At 41.1% G+C, this 14,782-nt stretch overlaps 1 non-coding gene and 1 pseudogene across 1 annotated transcript; one reads left to right on the top strand and one right to left on the bottom strand.

The window, feature by feature from the left end:
* Positions 1-12,119: 12,119 nt before the first annotated feature.
* Positions 12,120-13,814, top strand: LOC148915108 (uncharacterized; annotated as a pseudogene).
* On the bottom strand, positions 12,507-12,613 carry LOC148915109 (small nucleolar RNA R71). The gene has a single exon (XR_016123041.1). It is a non-coding gene; the product is annotated as a small nucleolar RNA R71 (small nucleolar RNA).
* Positions 13,815-14,782: the final 968 nt, after the last annotated feature.

The raw sequence follows: 14,782 nt of genomic DNA, 5'->3' as shown, positions 1-14,782 counted from the left end.
CTTGAAAGGAATCGGTTGAGAGCTGTTGCCTTACCCGTTAGACTTTGTATCTCCTTTGTTGTGGCAGGTGACTTCATGTTGGGTATAGCCTTGATTTGATTTGGATGTGCCTCAATTCCTCTTTGGGTAACTAAGTATCCAAGGAATCGGCCGAAAGAGACTCCAAATGTGCATTTGCTCGGGTTCAGCTTCATGTTGTATTTTTGGAGTAGGTGAATGCCTCGGCAAGATTCTCGATGTGGTCTGCTCATTCGGGACCTTTGACTAGCATGTCGTCTATGTAAACCTCCATAGTCTTGCCGATTTTCTCCTTAAACATTATGTTCACCAGCCTTAGTAGGTTGCTCCGGCGTTCTTCCAAAGGGCATGACTTTGTAGCAATATGTACCTCTTTCGATGATGAAGGAGGTCTTTGCCTTGTCGTCTTCATGCATCATGATTTGGTTGTAGCCGGAGTAAGCATCCATGAAGCTTAGCAGTTGATTGCGTAGTTGAATAGACGAGCTGATCAATTCTTGGCAGTGGAAAGTTGTCTTTAGGGCACGCCTTGTTAAGGTCGGTGTAGTCGACGCACACTCTCCACAGGCCTTTATCTTTCTTCACCACTAGAACAACGTTCGCCATCCATCCATTCTGCATAGGAGACTTCTTCAATAAAACCGACAGCTAGAAGCTTGTCGATCTCGGCTTCAATGATGGCAACCCGCTCAGCGGTTACATCTCTTCTGCGCTATAGGCTTGATAGCTGGGTTGACGTGTAGGCGATGGCGGATGATTTGGGGATAGATGCCAGGCATGTTGTATGGTGACCATGCAAATATGTCTTTGTTGTTTCGGAGGAAGGCTACAAGCTCGCCTTTTCCTCCTAGCTTAGGCGCGAGCCGATCCGCTATGCTCTATCGGCTTGTCGGATCAAAGGGTACTAGCTCAATGTTCTCCTTGGGCTTCCATCCTTCTTCAGGATAGACCTCCAGACGGATTCCTCGACTTGGTCCTGATTCTTTGATTGCTATTAGGGAGTAGTTGTTTCCTTTCCTTTCTAGTCTGCTGGGCCATCAGGAATGGGATCTATTTTCTCATCCGCTTGTTCTACTCCCTTTAGATCTGCCTGATCCACAAGGAGGAACAGTGTTTGCTTACCTTTCTTCAGCCCTTGAGCTAAGCATTTCCTCATCATCGCTTTGATTGTTGATTTGACCGATACCGCCCTAAGGATGGGTTAGCGAATCTTCTGATGTGTGGCAGAGGTGACGGTGTTGATCTTGCTGATCCATGGTCTGCCTAGAATGCCATTGTATGGTGAGGCTTCATCAATGACCATGAGTGTTTGCGAGTTGATTACTGGTGGGGAGTAGGCGTCGATATCTATTGTGCCCACAATAACCGTTGTTGCACCATTGAAGCCGATCAGCAACTTGGTGATTTATTAACCTTTGTCTCTAACCCCATCGATGGATGACCGCCAATTGTAGGATGTTGGCTGCCTGCCCTCGTCTGCATGGATTGGTCGACCATGGCCCGAGCAATTTGAATGTCGATGACAAGGGCGTCGTTATGTGGCACGCCGAGGCCAATCGATCTCTCTTTTGGAAGCCGATTACATGATCGTCTTCTAGGTCGGCCGAGACTTGGGAGATCATAATGGCCTGTATGATCTTCCTCTTCTTTTCCTTCGTTAGCCCATTTCCTCGGAGTTGGCTAGGATTGTGTTAATCCTTACAACCTTTTGGGGTGGCTCCTTGGCGATGTCACGATCTTCAATCCGATGGATGGCCTGCTTGGCAATGAATTCTGTGCAACGACCTTCTCTCACGAGTTCTTCAAGGTGTGCTTTCCAAGCGAAGCAGTTGTTCATAGTGTGTCCATGCGTCCCATGGAAGGCACAGTATTTGCTGGTATCCCTTTTGTCCGGATCTCCTTTCAAGGGTGGCGGTCTTCTTACCCAAGGTTTGTTTTTCACTTGGGCTAGGATTTGATGTATAGGGATGGTGAACTTGGTGTAGTTCTCTCTTGCCTTAGCATCCCCTTGTGGGCGTGACCTGCGCTTGTCCTTATTCTTGTTGCTAAATCCATCGCTTCTTTGGCCTCGCTCGCTTAGTCGATGATCTTCCCGCTTGTAAACCTTTTTGCGGTTATTCAATCGTCATCCCAGAGCGTGTAACATTCCTTAGTCGCGTAGACCTCGCTAGAGTCCGGGCCGGGAGTGACAATGCAGTATAAGTCGTGTTCACCGGAAGACCTTTCTTGAAGGCGATGATGCGATCCGGTCGTCACATCCTACAATGTTGGCCTTTTCTCCTTTGAATCTCTTGATGTAATCTCGAAGGGATTCGTGAGACTTCTTGCACAGGTTATACAGGTGGTCGGGTTCTTCTTGATCATCCGGTAAGAGTTGTACTCTTTGGTGAAGACGTAAGCCAACTCCTTGAAGCCGCTGATCGATCCGGATGGTAGGGTGTGGAACCAGTCTTGAGCTGCTCCTCGCAAGGTCATTGTAAACACCTTGCACATCAGTGCATCGTCGGCCTTGTGGAGGATCATGACACTTTTGAAGTGTTTTAGGTGGCTCTTGGGATCGGAATCCCCTTTGAAGTGTATAAATAAAGGTGTTGAGAATCGCTCGGGGGAGCAGCCTGCTCGATTTCGGTGAAAGGAGTATAGATTGCTTGGTCCATCTCCTTACGTAGCGCATCCTCGAGGTTCCCACCAGTCTTCAAGTCTCGAAGTCGGTCATTAACAAGCTTCTCAACGTCTTCCGCACACATTGTCTGGTCGATCATGTTGGCGACCTTCGCCATTCGAGCAACCCTGATTGACCTCTTCGTTGGTCCGCTAGGGTCGACCCCTCGCCTATGCCGCCTAGGAGGCGTGTTGGTAGACTACGCGATGGACTTTCGTAGCTTGGCGACGAGAATTGGTTCTCCGAGAGCGGGTAGTGGAGTGTCTTTCTTCACAGTCCTCATTGTGAGGGTTACCACGTTAACCTCCCGGGGCCTAACCTTTCAGTAAATATTTCTCTGTGAGCGGCATGAGCGCCTCTCTTCACGATCCTCATTGCGGTGATTGTTAGTTTGACCTCCATAGGAGCCTAGCCTTTCATGAACATTTCCTTGCAGGCCCAGGCTAGCGCAGACGCTGCCGTGGGCCGAGTCTTTCTCGACGTTGCTTTGTGTGTGGCTTGTCTGGTGCTTGTGACATGCCGGCAAGCTGATCACATTGTTGTCCATCTCCTTGTCCGCTTACTCTTGCTCGACCTGCTTGGTACCCATTGAGCTGCCGATCGGCGCGTTCATCCATCCTTCTCTCTTCGCCCGGCTGTCCAAGGCCAAGGTTTTGAACCAAGTTTATTTGGTTGAGGAGCTGCCTCACTAGATTAGTTTGGCCGTCCATTCTCTGAGCTAGCTGGTCAACTCTTAGATTAAGATCTGCTTGACTTCGTGGATCGGGAGGAGAAAAGTGTGTGGAGCCCAATTGCACTCAGGCTAGGGTTTCATTGGAGGTGTATGCAGGTGCCTGCATCAAGCATGGAGGCAACGGAGGGAATGCTTGAAATTGCTCCAAGACTGGGCCTAAGTCAGTGGTGGTAACGAGCCCACCTTGATGGGAGGTTCCACCATGCTCGGTGGCGGTGCCACGGAGGTTGCTACATCCGGCTGCGAGTCTGGTAGGTGGCACGGTGGTGAGAGGTGGTGGTGCCACCATGTCGATCGCGAGATCGTGGGTGGAGTGGCTTTGGGCCGTCACGGAGTTAGCCATCGCGGTGGTTTTGCTCCTCTTGCGCTTGCTTCCAGCCATGGTTGTTTGGAAGGCTTCGGTGGATTGGAAAATAGGAGGAACGGATTCCTTGAGCACCCGTTGAATATAACTCGTGCTCTCAATGAAAGCACCAAATGTTTGTGCAAATAATGTCGTGGGAGAATATTCGCCTTGTGATCTTTCAACCTTCGATCTTCCTTTTCTCTCTTCCTCGATTCCTGTAAAAAAGATCTGGAGTAAATAGACCACACCCGCGGGGTGTTGCCAAAGGCCCTCCGATGCCTAAGTTAGTTCGAGTGTTTGTAGGAAAAAAATAGCTAAGCAAAGGGTACGGAGTTGTGTTTATGGTATGAACCGGGCGGCCGGAGCCATGTGTGGTGGCCGGAGCCGTGTGGAGAAAATATGGAGAGTGGAGAGGAAGAGAGAGCTTCGCGTATTTTTTTGGGGTTCTGGAGAAGGTTTAGATGTACCTTGAATGATGAATGAAGTAGTCTATTTATAGGAGCCTCGGGGCTAGGGTTTCGTAGAGAATATGCTGACTTTATTCTCTACCCAAATTCGTAGGGATCGAGTTGGACTTATATAATATTTGATTTAATAATATTATCTTCTCTTTATTGAAGATAATATCTGAATTAAATGATATTATCTCTTTTTATGAAGATAATATCTGAATTAATGAAGAATTAATGATATTATCTTCTCTTTATTACGATAATATCTAAATTAATGGTATTATCTTATTAAATAGAGATAATGTTCCATTAATTAAGATATTTATCCCAATTAATTAATTGGCCAGATAAACTGGTTCAATTAATTAATTTAAGAGATAATCTTCTTTTCCACGTGACGTGCCCTGATTGGAGACGAAAATATATGCTCCCACACCCATGACCACACAATGGGCTGAGATGACGAAGACAACGGCTATGAAGACGATGGTGACAACGACGAGGAAAATGATACCAGTTTTGTTGGTTTCCTATTTGCCAATACAATCACATACAAATCTGGGATTGGTTGTTAATTATAGACATGAATTTTTAGAATAATTGTGGTTAATTAAATCTGGGTGGGGCAAGAAATCTAGGGTTGAAGAAATCTGGGGGAAAGAAATTGGGAGGAATGGGGAAGAAATCGGGAGAGAGAATCTGGGTAGGGTTTTTAATTTTAATTTAATGTGTTTAATTTATTACAATAATTTAAAAAAATTATTAATTTTTTGTCCATGTGGAACCCAATGTCAATTAAAAAATGGGTCCCACAAATGCCACGTAGGCAGATAACGGATTTTCTAACGATCTCGCTAACAGAGGGCAAATTGTAGGCCTTTCACGACGTTAAGTATGTATTCGTAAATGTCCCCAAAATCAGGTATGCACTCATAAATGACCCTATAGGTTGGGGAGTTTACTGTAGTTTACCCTTTTTTTTTCCTTTTCATTCATATATATCACTGTCGTAGCAATTTAATCTATTGTTCACCCGTTTTTAGATTTAATCCTATGATGATAGGGTAAAGTTCCCCATTGGCTTGAAAACCATTTGTGGTCAACAAGTCAACTTTCTTTTGTGTATGAGCGTGCCACTGCTAGCAATAAAAACCCTAGCAGACTTCTTAAAAATAGATAACGTGCGCCCCAAGTTATTGATTTCTAAACAAGCGATTGTGAATTTGGGTGAGGAATATCTCCCAAGTAAGTTCTTTTCATTACCTCAGACTGTGAGGACTTCACAATTTTTCACAGTACAAAACTGGTAGTTCGAGCCAAAATAAATGATAAGAAAGTGAACTGTTTTCAGGCAAAATTTAGAATATGGATTCCATGGACATAGCCAATGCAAATCTACTAACCAGAGCTCATACCTGTCTCAATAATCTCATTTATTCAGTCCATCTCACCCCTTGGAAGCTATACTTTGATGGATCTAAAACAGACTCAGCCTCTGGGGCAAGGATTGTTTTAGAAGATCTACTAGGAATCAAACATTGTTATTCATTCCAGCTAGACTTCCAGTGCACCAATAACAAAGCGGAATATGAAGCTTTAATCATAGGACTAGAAATGCTGGTGGAACTAGGAATCCAATCTGTTGAAATTCTGCAGGAGATTCCATGCTTGTACTAAAACAGATTGCTGGAGAATACAAATGTTTGAGCCCTTCTGGACCCCTCAGTACACATATTCCTAGAAAAATCTTCTAGTATATGAATATTGAAAGTTCTAGCCAGAATCCACGTTGTTCCATGGAAAGAGATCAAGCAGCTCTCCGAGAATGACTTGAGTCAGAAGAAAGTGATGCTAGGCAATTGGCCCATGGCGCAGGAGTAGGACGTTCTAGGTCTGCAGTTCTAGAAGGTTAAACCTAATACAGGAGGTGTGTTCGTAAGAGGCCACAGCACGAAGGAGTTAGAATACTCTAAACAACATGATAGCCATGATGCAATGGCAAGTCAACAGGCAGTTTAGGAAGCACCGTGAGGCTGCTATTGCCAAAATTCCAAACCCAGATATGGTGGTCCAGCAGCTAGACCTCCCTTTTGGACCTCCACCAGGACTGGCATGGCCATACATCTTCCTTCGACCTTGATGAGCTCCACAGATTCCTTCATAGACTTCTCCCATGACCTTAATGTACTCTTTTTTCCATAAGCACCTCAAAAGTAACTCATTTTTGCTCTTTCGGACCAAATCTCTATTCCACATGAGGTAGTTTAAGGCTATCATTCTAATCTTTTTTTAAGAGGGAAGGGTTGGATACTGCGGATAATTGATTATAGGCAATCTCCAATCTTCTTCAGTCATTATGGCAGCATGGACATCTATTTCCATTCCTCTAGTTAGGACAGATTGTAGGCTTTTCTTTCCTACCTTGATGATTCTTTGCATGCAATCTTCAAGCATCTGTACTCCAGTTGCTATCTGGGCCATCTCATTAGCTGCAAAGTTTTCTTCTCTTGGAATATGTTCTAAGCCATGTCTAGCAAAGTTGGAGACATTGGACCCAGACGGAAGTTGAAGGTGTTGCTGGCAGAATTCTAGAAGCAAAGGGCAGCACCCAGCAGGTTCTCATCCCTATTCATGGATTGTTTGGACAGAAGAATTGCGTCATATATTCCAGCCCTCTTCCAATGAGCTCCATACCTCGAAAGGAGCTTGTCAATCCATTCGCCCACTTTACTGCACTGTTCCTCACTTCACTTGAAGAAAATGAGCGGCTCAAGTTCTTGCTAACCCAAGTATGAGAAGCTAGGGCATAAGAGCTTTGGAAGCATAGAGGAGCTTCAGCATCATCCTTGAACAAATTAGCCATTTCAGCAGGAACATGGCCAAACCAATGAGGGCCCAGAACTAGAGTGCTTTTGAATAGATGGAGGACGTTTTCGTCCAGATTCTTTTGGGCAAATGGATGGAGTTTGCTTCGAACCTCAATAGCATGATTGTCCACTCCTGCCCCAGTGATGTAAGCAGAAGGAACATAAGAAGAGGAACTGCAGGCACAGGTTTTTGAGAAGACATTTTTAGGATTTTAGCCAGAACAGAGGAAACAAATTGAAAGGAATCATGGACTGATCGCAAGAAAGGGTAAAGGGTTTTGAGAAATCTGAGAAAAATCAAGGTCTTAAGAAAGTTAGGTTTCAAATGAACAAGAGCTGAGGTTTTTTAAATTTCTTAAAATGGGCTCAAGAGCGTGGGAAGAAGAACACAAGATGCCACCTGATAATAACTTGCTAGTAACTAGCTAAACCATTTTCCCACAAAGTATAGTTCGTATATGCAAACGTGGCAAACGTGGGCTAATTGCAACGGAAGAAAATGGCGCACACAATTAATGGCCATTGGAAGAAGGAAAAAGAGGCAGAATTGGTTCCTTCTCTGTTCGGCCCATCTTGGTCAGCAACCTGTGAGGTAGAAGATTAATGACTACACCTCCATCTACCATTACTTTAGGAATAGGAACAACCCCAAAGTTCGCTGTTATGAACAAAGGTCTGAGATGATTGGCCATTTCCTTAGTAGGTTTGGAAAAGCATAGCTGTTTTGCGGCTAATTTCATGGCTGTTCTGCCTGTTCGGCAATAGGTATTTGTTGTTCAGTGCCTCCTCTACTTCTGCCAATTTGCACGAACAGATGGTAGGCTTTTCTTTCCTACCAGAATCTTCAAGCATCTGTACTCCTGTTGCTATTTGGGCCATCTCATTAGCTGCAAAGCTTTCTTCTCTTGGAATATGTTCCCAAGTAGCTTCCCTGAATTTTGCCAAGAGATTTCTGGTCGCTACTAGATAGACAGCTAGAGAAGGGCTCAAACATTTGTATTCTCTAGCAAGCTGTTTTAGTACAAGCATGGAATCTGCCAGAATTTTGACAAATTGTATTCCTAGTTCCACCAGCATTTCTAGCCCTATGATTAAAGAAGCATCTATCTAGGCAAAAATTAGAAGAAGGCACAGAAAGCTCGGAAGGGAAGTTGCAGTGGCAGAAATGGCAAAGTTAGAGATTCTGAATTATAGCTTACTTGTTTCTTATGGCTCAATGAGCTTTGGTTGCAGTGTTTTGAAGGCTTTTAAGATCAAGTGATCATTTTGAGTTTTTGTTTTTTATTGGTTTTTTGGTTGTCCTTTTGATCTGTTCACCTCCTCCCATATTTATAGAAAATGCGGGAGTGGGTTTTCTAATCTTTTAATAATGGGCAACAGATTTTCAAAAAGAAAGATCTTTTTATTTTTAAATGCTAAGAAAAGGGGAATTTTCTCTATTCTGGCAAAAGGCCATCAATAGTCAGTTCTTATGGTGACCACTTCCCTGCTTTTCTTGAAAGAAAACCTAATCCCTTTTAATCTTCAACTGCTCTTTGTAAGAATCAATCTACCGTGATGGTTAGTTTGATTTTCCTGGTGAACAACTCCCTGCTCCCTCCTTATCTCTTTAGAAAATGTAGTCTGCTTATCCCTTGGAAATGATAACTGCTTTGATGCTGAATTTTTCTGCTTATAGAAAGGGATTTTGATCTTTTGGCTGCAAAGATTCAGAGACGCCTTCTTTTTTATACCTGCCTTCATTAACTCCCCATCAACTCCTCTGAGATAGTTCAAATTTTTGACTTTTCAAAGACAAGTAGTCACGTGGGGGTTTTAGAAAACGATTTGCTGATTTTGTCTCTTTTTTGGGGTAGAGATCCAGTGGTGTAAAAAGACTGTGCTAGTTTCTTCTATTCTCAGTAGATAAAAAGCCCAAATTTTTTTTTTGTTCACGGGCCTTTCTGATAAAGATGGGATGGGTGTATCGAGTTTTAGCCCAAAACTCAAGGTAAATTTTGGTGGCTACCAAAAATTGACCTGGGCTTTTGATTTTGCACTGGGCGTGCCAATTTAGGCCCAAACATCTACATGGTACTGTTCATTATGTCCATTCGTGGATTGGAAATACCATTATTAATTTCTATAGTTATTCTCCTAGTATCAATCTTATCGAATTACTTCCAGCGTTTCTGTTAAGAGTTACCTAGGCCTCCCTGCATTGTTGCCTAAGAGTAGGATGGTTATCATCCAGTCAGAAAGAACCGCATTCAAATAAACGCCAATATTGATCCAAAGAACCAAAACATATAATTCAATGAATTTCCTTACAAATATATATATGAGTATATACACTTATTCATCATTGAGCAATTACAAGCAAGACAGAGAAACCTATCTGCAATTGTAGTCAAAAAACAACAAAACAAAACTTAGGGTTGCAGAATTTGGACTTGTAAAATCACTCAATTTCCTTGTCATTGTAGACCAAGCTATGCAACGTTCATATTGCAAAATGTAAATATACTACTTCTTCAATGTTGAAAGAACTTATTATCCACTGGGAGGTAATTGTGCATAACAATTTCTAATAAGAGAAGAGCAAAGATTGATGTAAAAACCTGAAAGCCAAGAACCAAACCCCGTCTCAACTTAAGATCATATTGGAGGTTATAGTCAGTATCACAAAAATGCCAGTTAATGTTTTAGTTTTTTTTCAAAAGAAAATTTATTCAAGGTGTATCATATATTGAATTATTCATATAGTCACTAAATGTGAAATGAATGTTGGGAGACTTATAAATAAACCCAAAACGAGTTAAGTATTTATAAAGAAGGACAAAATTAAAGTGTTTGGACAATAATGCCCTTATTCATTTCTAGATTTCCTAGGGGATCCTCTAGCTGTATGAAACCGAAATATTTATTCTTTTCATATGTTGCTTCGTACTGCCGCATGGAGCCAAAGTTTATTCTGCTGGATGGTTTCTTCACGTGGAAATGGGGTTGATGATGCTCACATGGTCTTCATGCTTCCATTATGTTGTCTATATTATGTAGCTCTTCTTCTCCTAAGCTACCAGTATGTATTGTCGTTGTCTTCTGCTGCGATTTGTTCTATTATCTGGTTATAGACTTCATCAAAAAATTTTGCTCCTATCATGTTGATCCTGTATTCGTATATGTCATATGGTCTCTTGGATGTGGATTCTGAATACACCTTGACAAACTTGGACTGGTACAGGAGGGTCAGATGATGAGTCGATTTTATATTATATATTTAACCTCATTCTTAGTATATTTTGGTTAATATTTTGGAAGAATTTTGATACTTTGAATTATATTTCTAATATAGGTCTTCCAACTTCCTCTGGAGCAAAACATAATCAAATGGACGAATTTTGGAGTAATTCCAGTTGGAGGACGTTCGTGAGTCACTTAGCTTGATCGTGTCAGAATTTCAGACTTTTCCACCAAGCGATGATTTCCTGGCGAATAAATAAAGGAGCAGTGCGCTATGCTGGAATAGTGACGTTTTGGGCTTTTATTGCGATTTTAGAGCCCAAGATGACCTCGGATGGGTTCGTGGCCTTCTGGAGAAGTGTTCGGAATATTTTTATCTTTAAAACGAGCTATCTTGGGCCAGATTTGGAGGAGATTTGAGACCAAAACGTGGCTGGACAGATTTGGGCAGATTCTCCTAATCCAATTTGGACTTTATTTCCTAGTCTTATTTTATTTTAACTTAGTTTCCTTGTGGGGTTTGGGTAGCTAGGTTTTAGGAGGTATTTAAGCTTCTTTTCACATAAATTTAGGGATCTTCTTTTTAGAACTTCTTTTTGGCTTTTGAAGCAATTGCTAGGGTTTTGGATTTTCGCTACTTTGAGGTGTTTTCATTCTTACTCATTCGAATTATATTTTCTTGGATTTCAATTATGATTATGTGTAACTAATTCCCATTGCTAGGGCGAGGCCGTAAGCCTTAGCATGAATATGTAGTTTTATTAATTTGCTTATGAATGGATGCATGTTTGCTTTGAATTATTAATCACTGTGTTTAAAACTATCTATCTATTTTAATGATTGATCACCATTAGGATATGTAGACAAGTAATTTGATGCAATTTCTGTTGGAACATCACCCTGAAATTGAGGAGGGCTTCTTGTGATTAGTAATTGTAAGTTCACTTAAGGCGAACATCACGCTCTTAAGGGTTGCATGGTTTTTCAAAGGGTTTTCACAAAGCTTAATGAGTCTTGCATGTTTATATTTGATCCGAACATCACAGACGGATTGCATGTTAGATATACGTTTTCGCTTGAACATCACAAGGAAAATATGCATTAGGAAAACCTAACCTTCAAAGCATATATGTGGAAATTCATAAGTAATTGATAGAATTGCATAGGATTGCGACGGTGTTGGCTAAACCCTAGTTTTCTCTAAATTGTTAGTCTTTAAAAAGAAATCGTTTTTCTTCTTTGCTATTATTATTTCCCAACTTTCAGATTTCTTTTACTGTTAGTTTAATCTTTTCAAATTCATAAACTTCAAATCTTTGATAAAATCTATTTTAGTTATTAATTAAGAGTTAGTTTAATTACAGATTAGTCAAACAATCTTTGGGGACAACGACCTTGCATGAGCATTTATACTACAATTACCTTGTATTCTTGCAAGTATTTTCAGTGATTTTAACCCTGTTTGCGCAGGTACTCAAAATCCTATCAAGAAATTGGCGCCGTTGCCGGGGATTGTTTTAACTAATTTGTTTTTATCATATTCTTAGTTGATTTTGTTTACACTTTTTCTGTTTTTATTTATTTATTTATATATATATATTTTTTAATTTTCGTCAAAATATTAATATTTAAAAATAAAAAAATTTGAAACGATTTATTTTATTCTGCAAATGCATGGTCGAACATAAGATCAGAACGCACATCTTATACGCTGATTTGATCGGACCAGGCGCACTCTGCATGCATAACGAAGAGAAGTTAATCGGGGGACCGCTCACTACAGGCACTTTTCGCAGAATTTGTTTGTAGACGAGGTAACATGGCGTTAGAATTACCTGCAGCAGGTAGACCACTCAGAGAGTCATTGGCAGCCCATGCCACTGATGTTCCTAATTGCATAGTCTATCCGGCCCAGGAAGAGGGTGATTCGTTCGAGATCAAGCACCACATGCTTGAGATTTTGCCAACATTCCGTGGGCTGCCCAATGAAGATGCGAACATACATATTGCAAAATTTATTGTGGGTTGCAAGAATATTTTGATTAGGGGTTTTTCTGCTGAAGCTATCAAGTTACGTCTTTTTCCTTTCACTTTGAAAGACAAGGCAGAAACTTGGTTATTTACTCTACCAGCTAATAGCATTACTACTTGGCAGCAGTTACACACAAAATTCTTGAACAAATATTATCCAGCATCCAAGACATTGAATTACAAGAGAGAGATTTTGACATTCACACAGAAGCCTAATGAAGAGTTTCATGAAGCATGGGAAAGATATACAGAGATGTACATAAAGTGTCCACATGTTAATATTGATTCAGATACACAGATGAATATTTTCTTTGATGGGCTTAATCCAACATCTAAGAGTCATGTGAATGCATCAGCTGGAGGATCGTTGTCAAATAAATCTGCAAGAGAAGCATTTGAATTATTTGATATGATGGCTACAGAATCTCAACAATGGGCAGCAGAACATTCACAGAAAAGGGGAATTTTTGAGTTATCAGCAGGATCTCCTAACATGTCTGCACAAATGGCACAAATGGAGAAGAAAATTGATGCAAAGTTTGACATTATTCTACAACAAATGGCAAGTTCTACACAGCAGCCACCTGCAACAACAGTTTGCACTATCTGCAGCATGGTTACACACGACATAATGGGCTGCCCACATAGAGACTCCTACCCAGAGCTTGTTGAACAACATGTCAATATGATGAACAGCTATCAAAGGCCTAGGAATGATGCATATGCCAATCATTACAATCCAGGATGGAAGGATCATCCTAATTTCAAATGGGGTGACAATCAGAATAATGCAAAACCATTCCAAAGCATGCCCAAAAACCTTTTGTTCCCTCCAAACCATCTCTGGATGATCAACTAGCTAAATTGGCAGCAACAACTCAATCATTCATCGAGGGTAACAATCAAAGATTTCAAAATGTTGAAGCATCAATTAAAAATTTGGAGCAACAATTTGGCCAGCTAGCTGCATGATTTGACAGAGACAAAGGCAAATTTCCTAGTCAAACGATTCCTAATCCAAATGGACGTGAAGATTGCAATGTTGTTCGGACTTTACGTTGTGGAAAAAGTTATGACAATCGTGAAAATAGCATTCAACAGGAGCAGCAAGCAGTGGAGGATAATATAGAAAATTTTGCAACAGTAGAACCTACCAAAATTGCAGAAAAACATAAACGGGCAGATCCAGAAACTATTCAAAACAAGTTCCTGAGCGTGTTTATGAGGCCCCAATTCCATATCCAGAACGTTTGAAGCCAAAAGCAAAAGATCAGCAACTCAAGGACTTTATGCAGACATTATCCAATGTTCAAATCAACATTCCGTTACTGGATGCAATCAAGAAAATTCCATCATATGCCAAATTTTTGAAGGAAGTTTGCAGCAGCAAAAAGAAGCTTTTAGATTTGGAAAAAGTCATTTTGATGAGCAGTAGCTTTTGCTACACAAATTGCCACCTAAGAAAAAGATCCAGGAGTTTTAATATTTCTTGCACTATTGGAAATTCTAATTTTAAAAGTGCTTTAATTGATTTGGGTGCAAGTATTAATTTGATGCCTTTTTCTGTTTTCCATGATTGGGGCAAGGAGATTTAAAGCCTACATCAATGATACTTCAACTAGCTGACCGTTCAATTACTTATCCAAGAGGTGTTATTGAAGATCTAATTATAAAAGTTGATAATCTTTATCTACCAGCAGATTTTGTGGTTCTAGACATGGATGAAGACATTCAAACACCTATTATTTTGGGGAGGCCATTTATGGCCACTGCTAGGACTTTAATTGATGTGGAAGCTGGAACATTGACTCTAAGGGTTCAAGACCAATCTGTGGTATTTAATCTGTTTGAGACTGCAAAACAGCCTACGGAACAGCAAGATTGCATGCGTATTGACATGGTAGACAGTATGGTTCAAGACAGATTTTATGGCAGCTCAAAAACAGATCAGTTGCTACATGTTTTACAAGGGGAACTTGGGGCATATTCTGAAGATGAAGGTGTTCTTGAGTACATTCACGCATTGAACGGTCTGCCAACAGTATTGCCAAAGTTTAGACATGTTTACGAGAGTTTAGGGGAACCTAAACAGCCCCTTAAACCGTCCAGACAACAGCCACCAAAACTGGAGCTGAAGCCTTTACAGAACATCTAAAATATGCATATTTAGGAGCTGCAGAGACGCTGCCAGTTATAATTGCAGCAGATTTAACACATACAGAGGAAGATAAATTGCTTCGTGTGTTGAGAAAATATCAAGATGCATTGGGATGGACAATTGCGGACATCAAGGGAATCAGCCCAGCACTATGTATGCACAGAATCTTAATGGAAGACGACGTGAAGCCAACAGTTGATGCTCAACGCCGCCTTAACCCAATTATGAAAGAAGTGGTCAGATCAGAGGTTATGAAATTACTTGATGCAGGTATGATTTATCCTATTTCTGAC

The sequence above is a fragment of the Prunus mume genome, linkage group LG8 (assembly GCF_029339155.1).
Source record: "Prunus mume cultivar Tortuosa linkage group LG8, ASM2933915v1, whole genome shotgun sequence".
NCBI lineage: Eukaryota > Viridiplantae > Streptophyta > Magnoliopsida > Rosales > Rosaceae > Prunus > Prunus mume.
The sequence above is the reverse complement of the archived record's forward strand: the minus strand, read 5'-3'. Positions and strand labels throughout refer to the sequence as shown.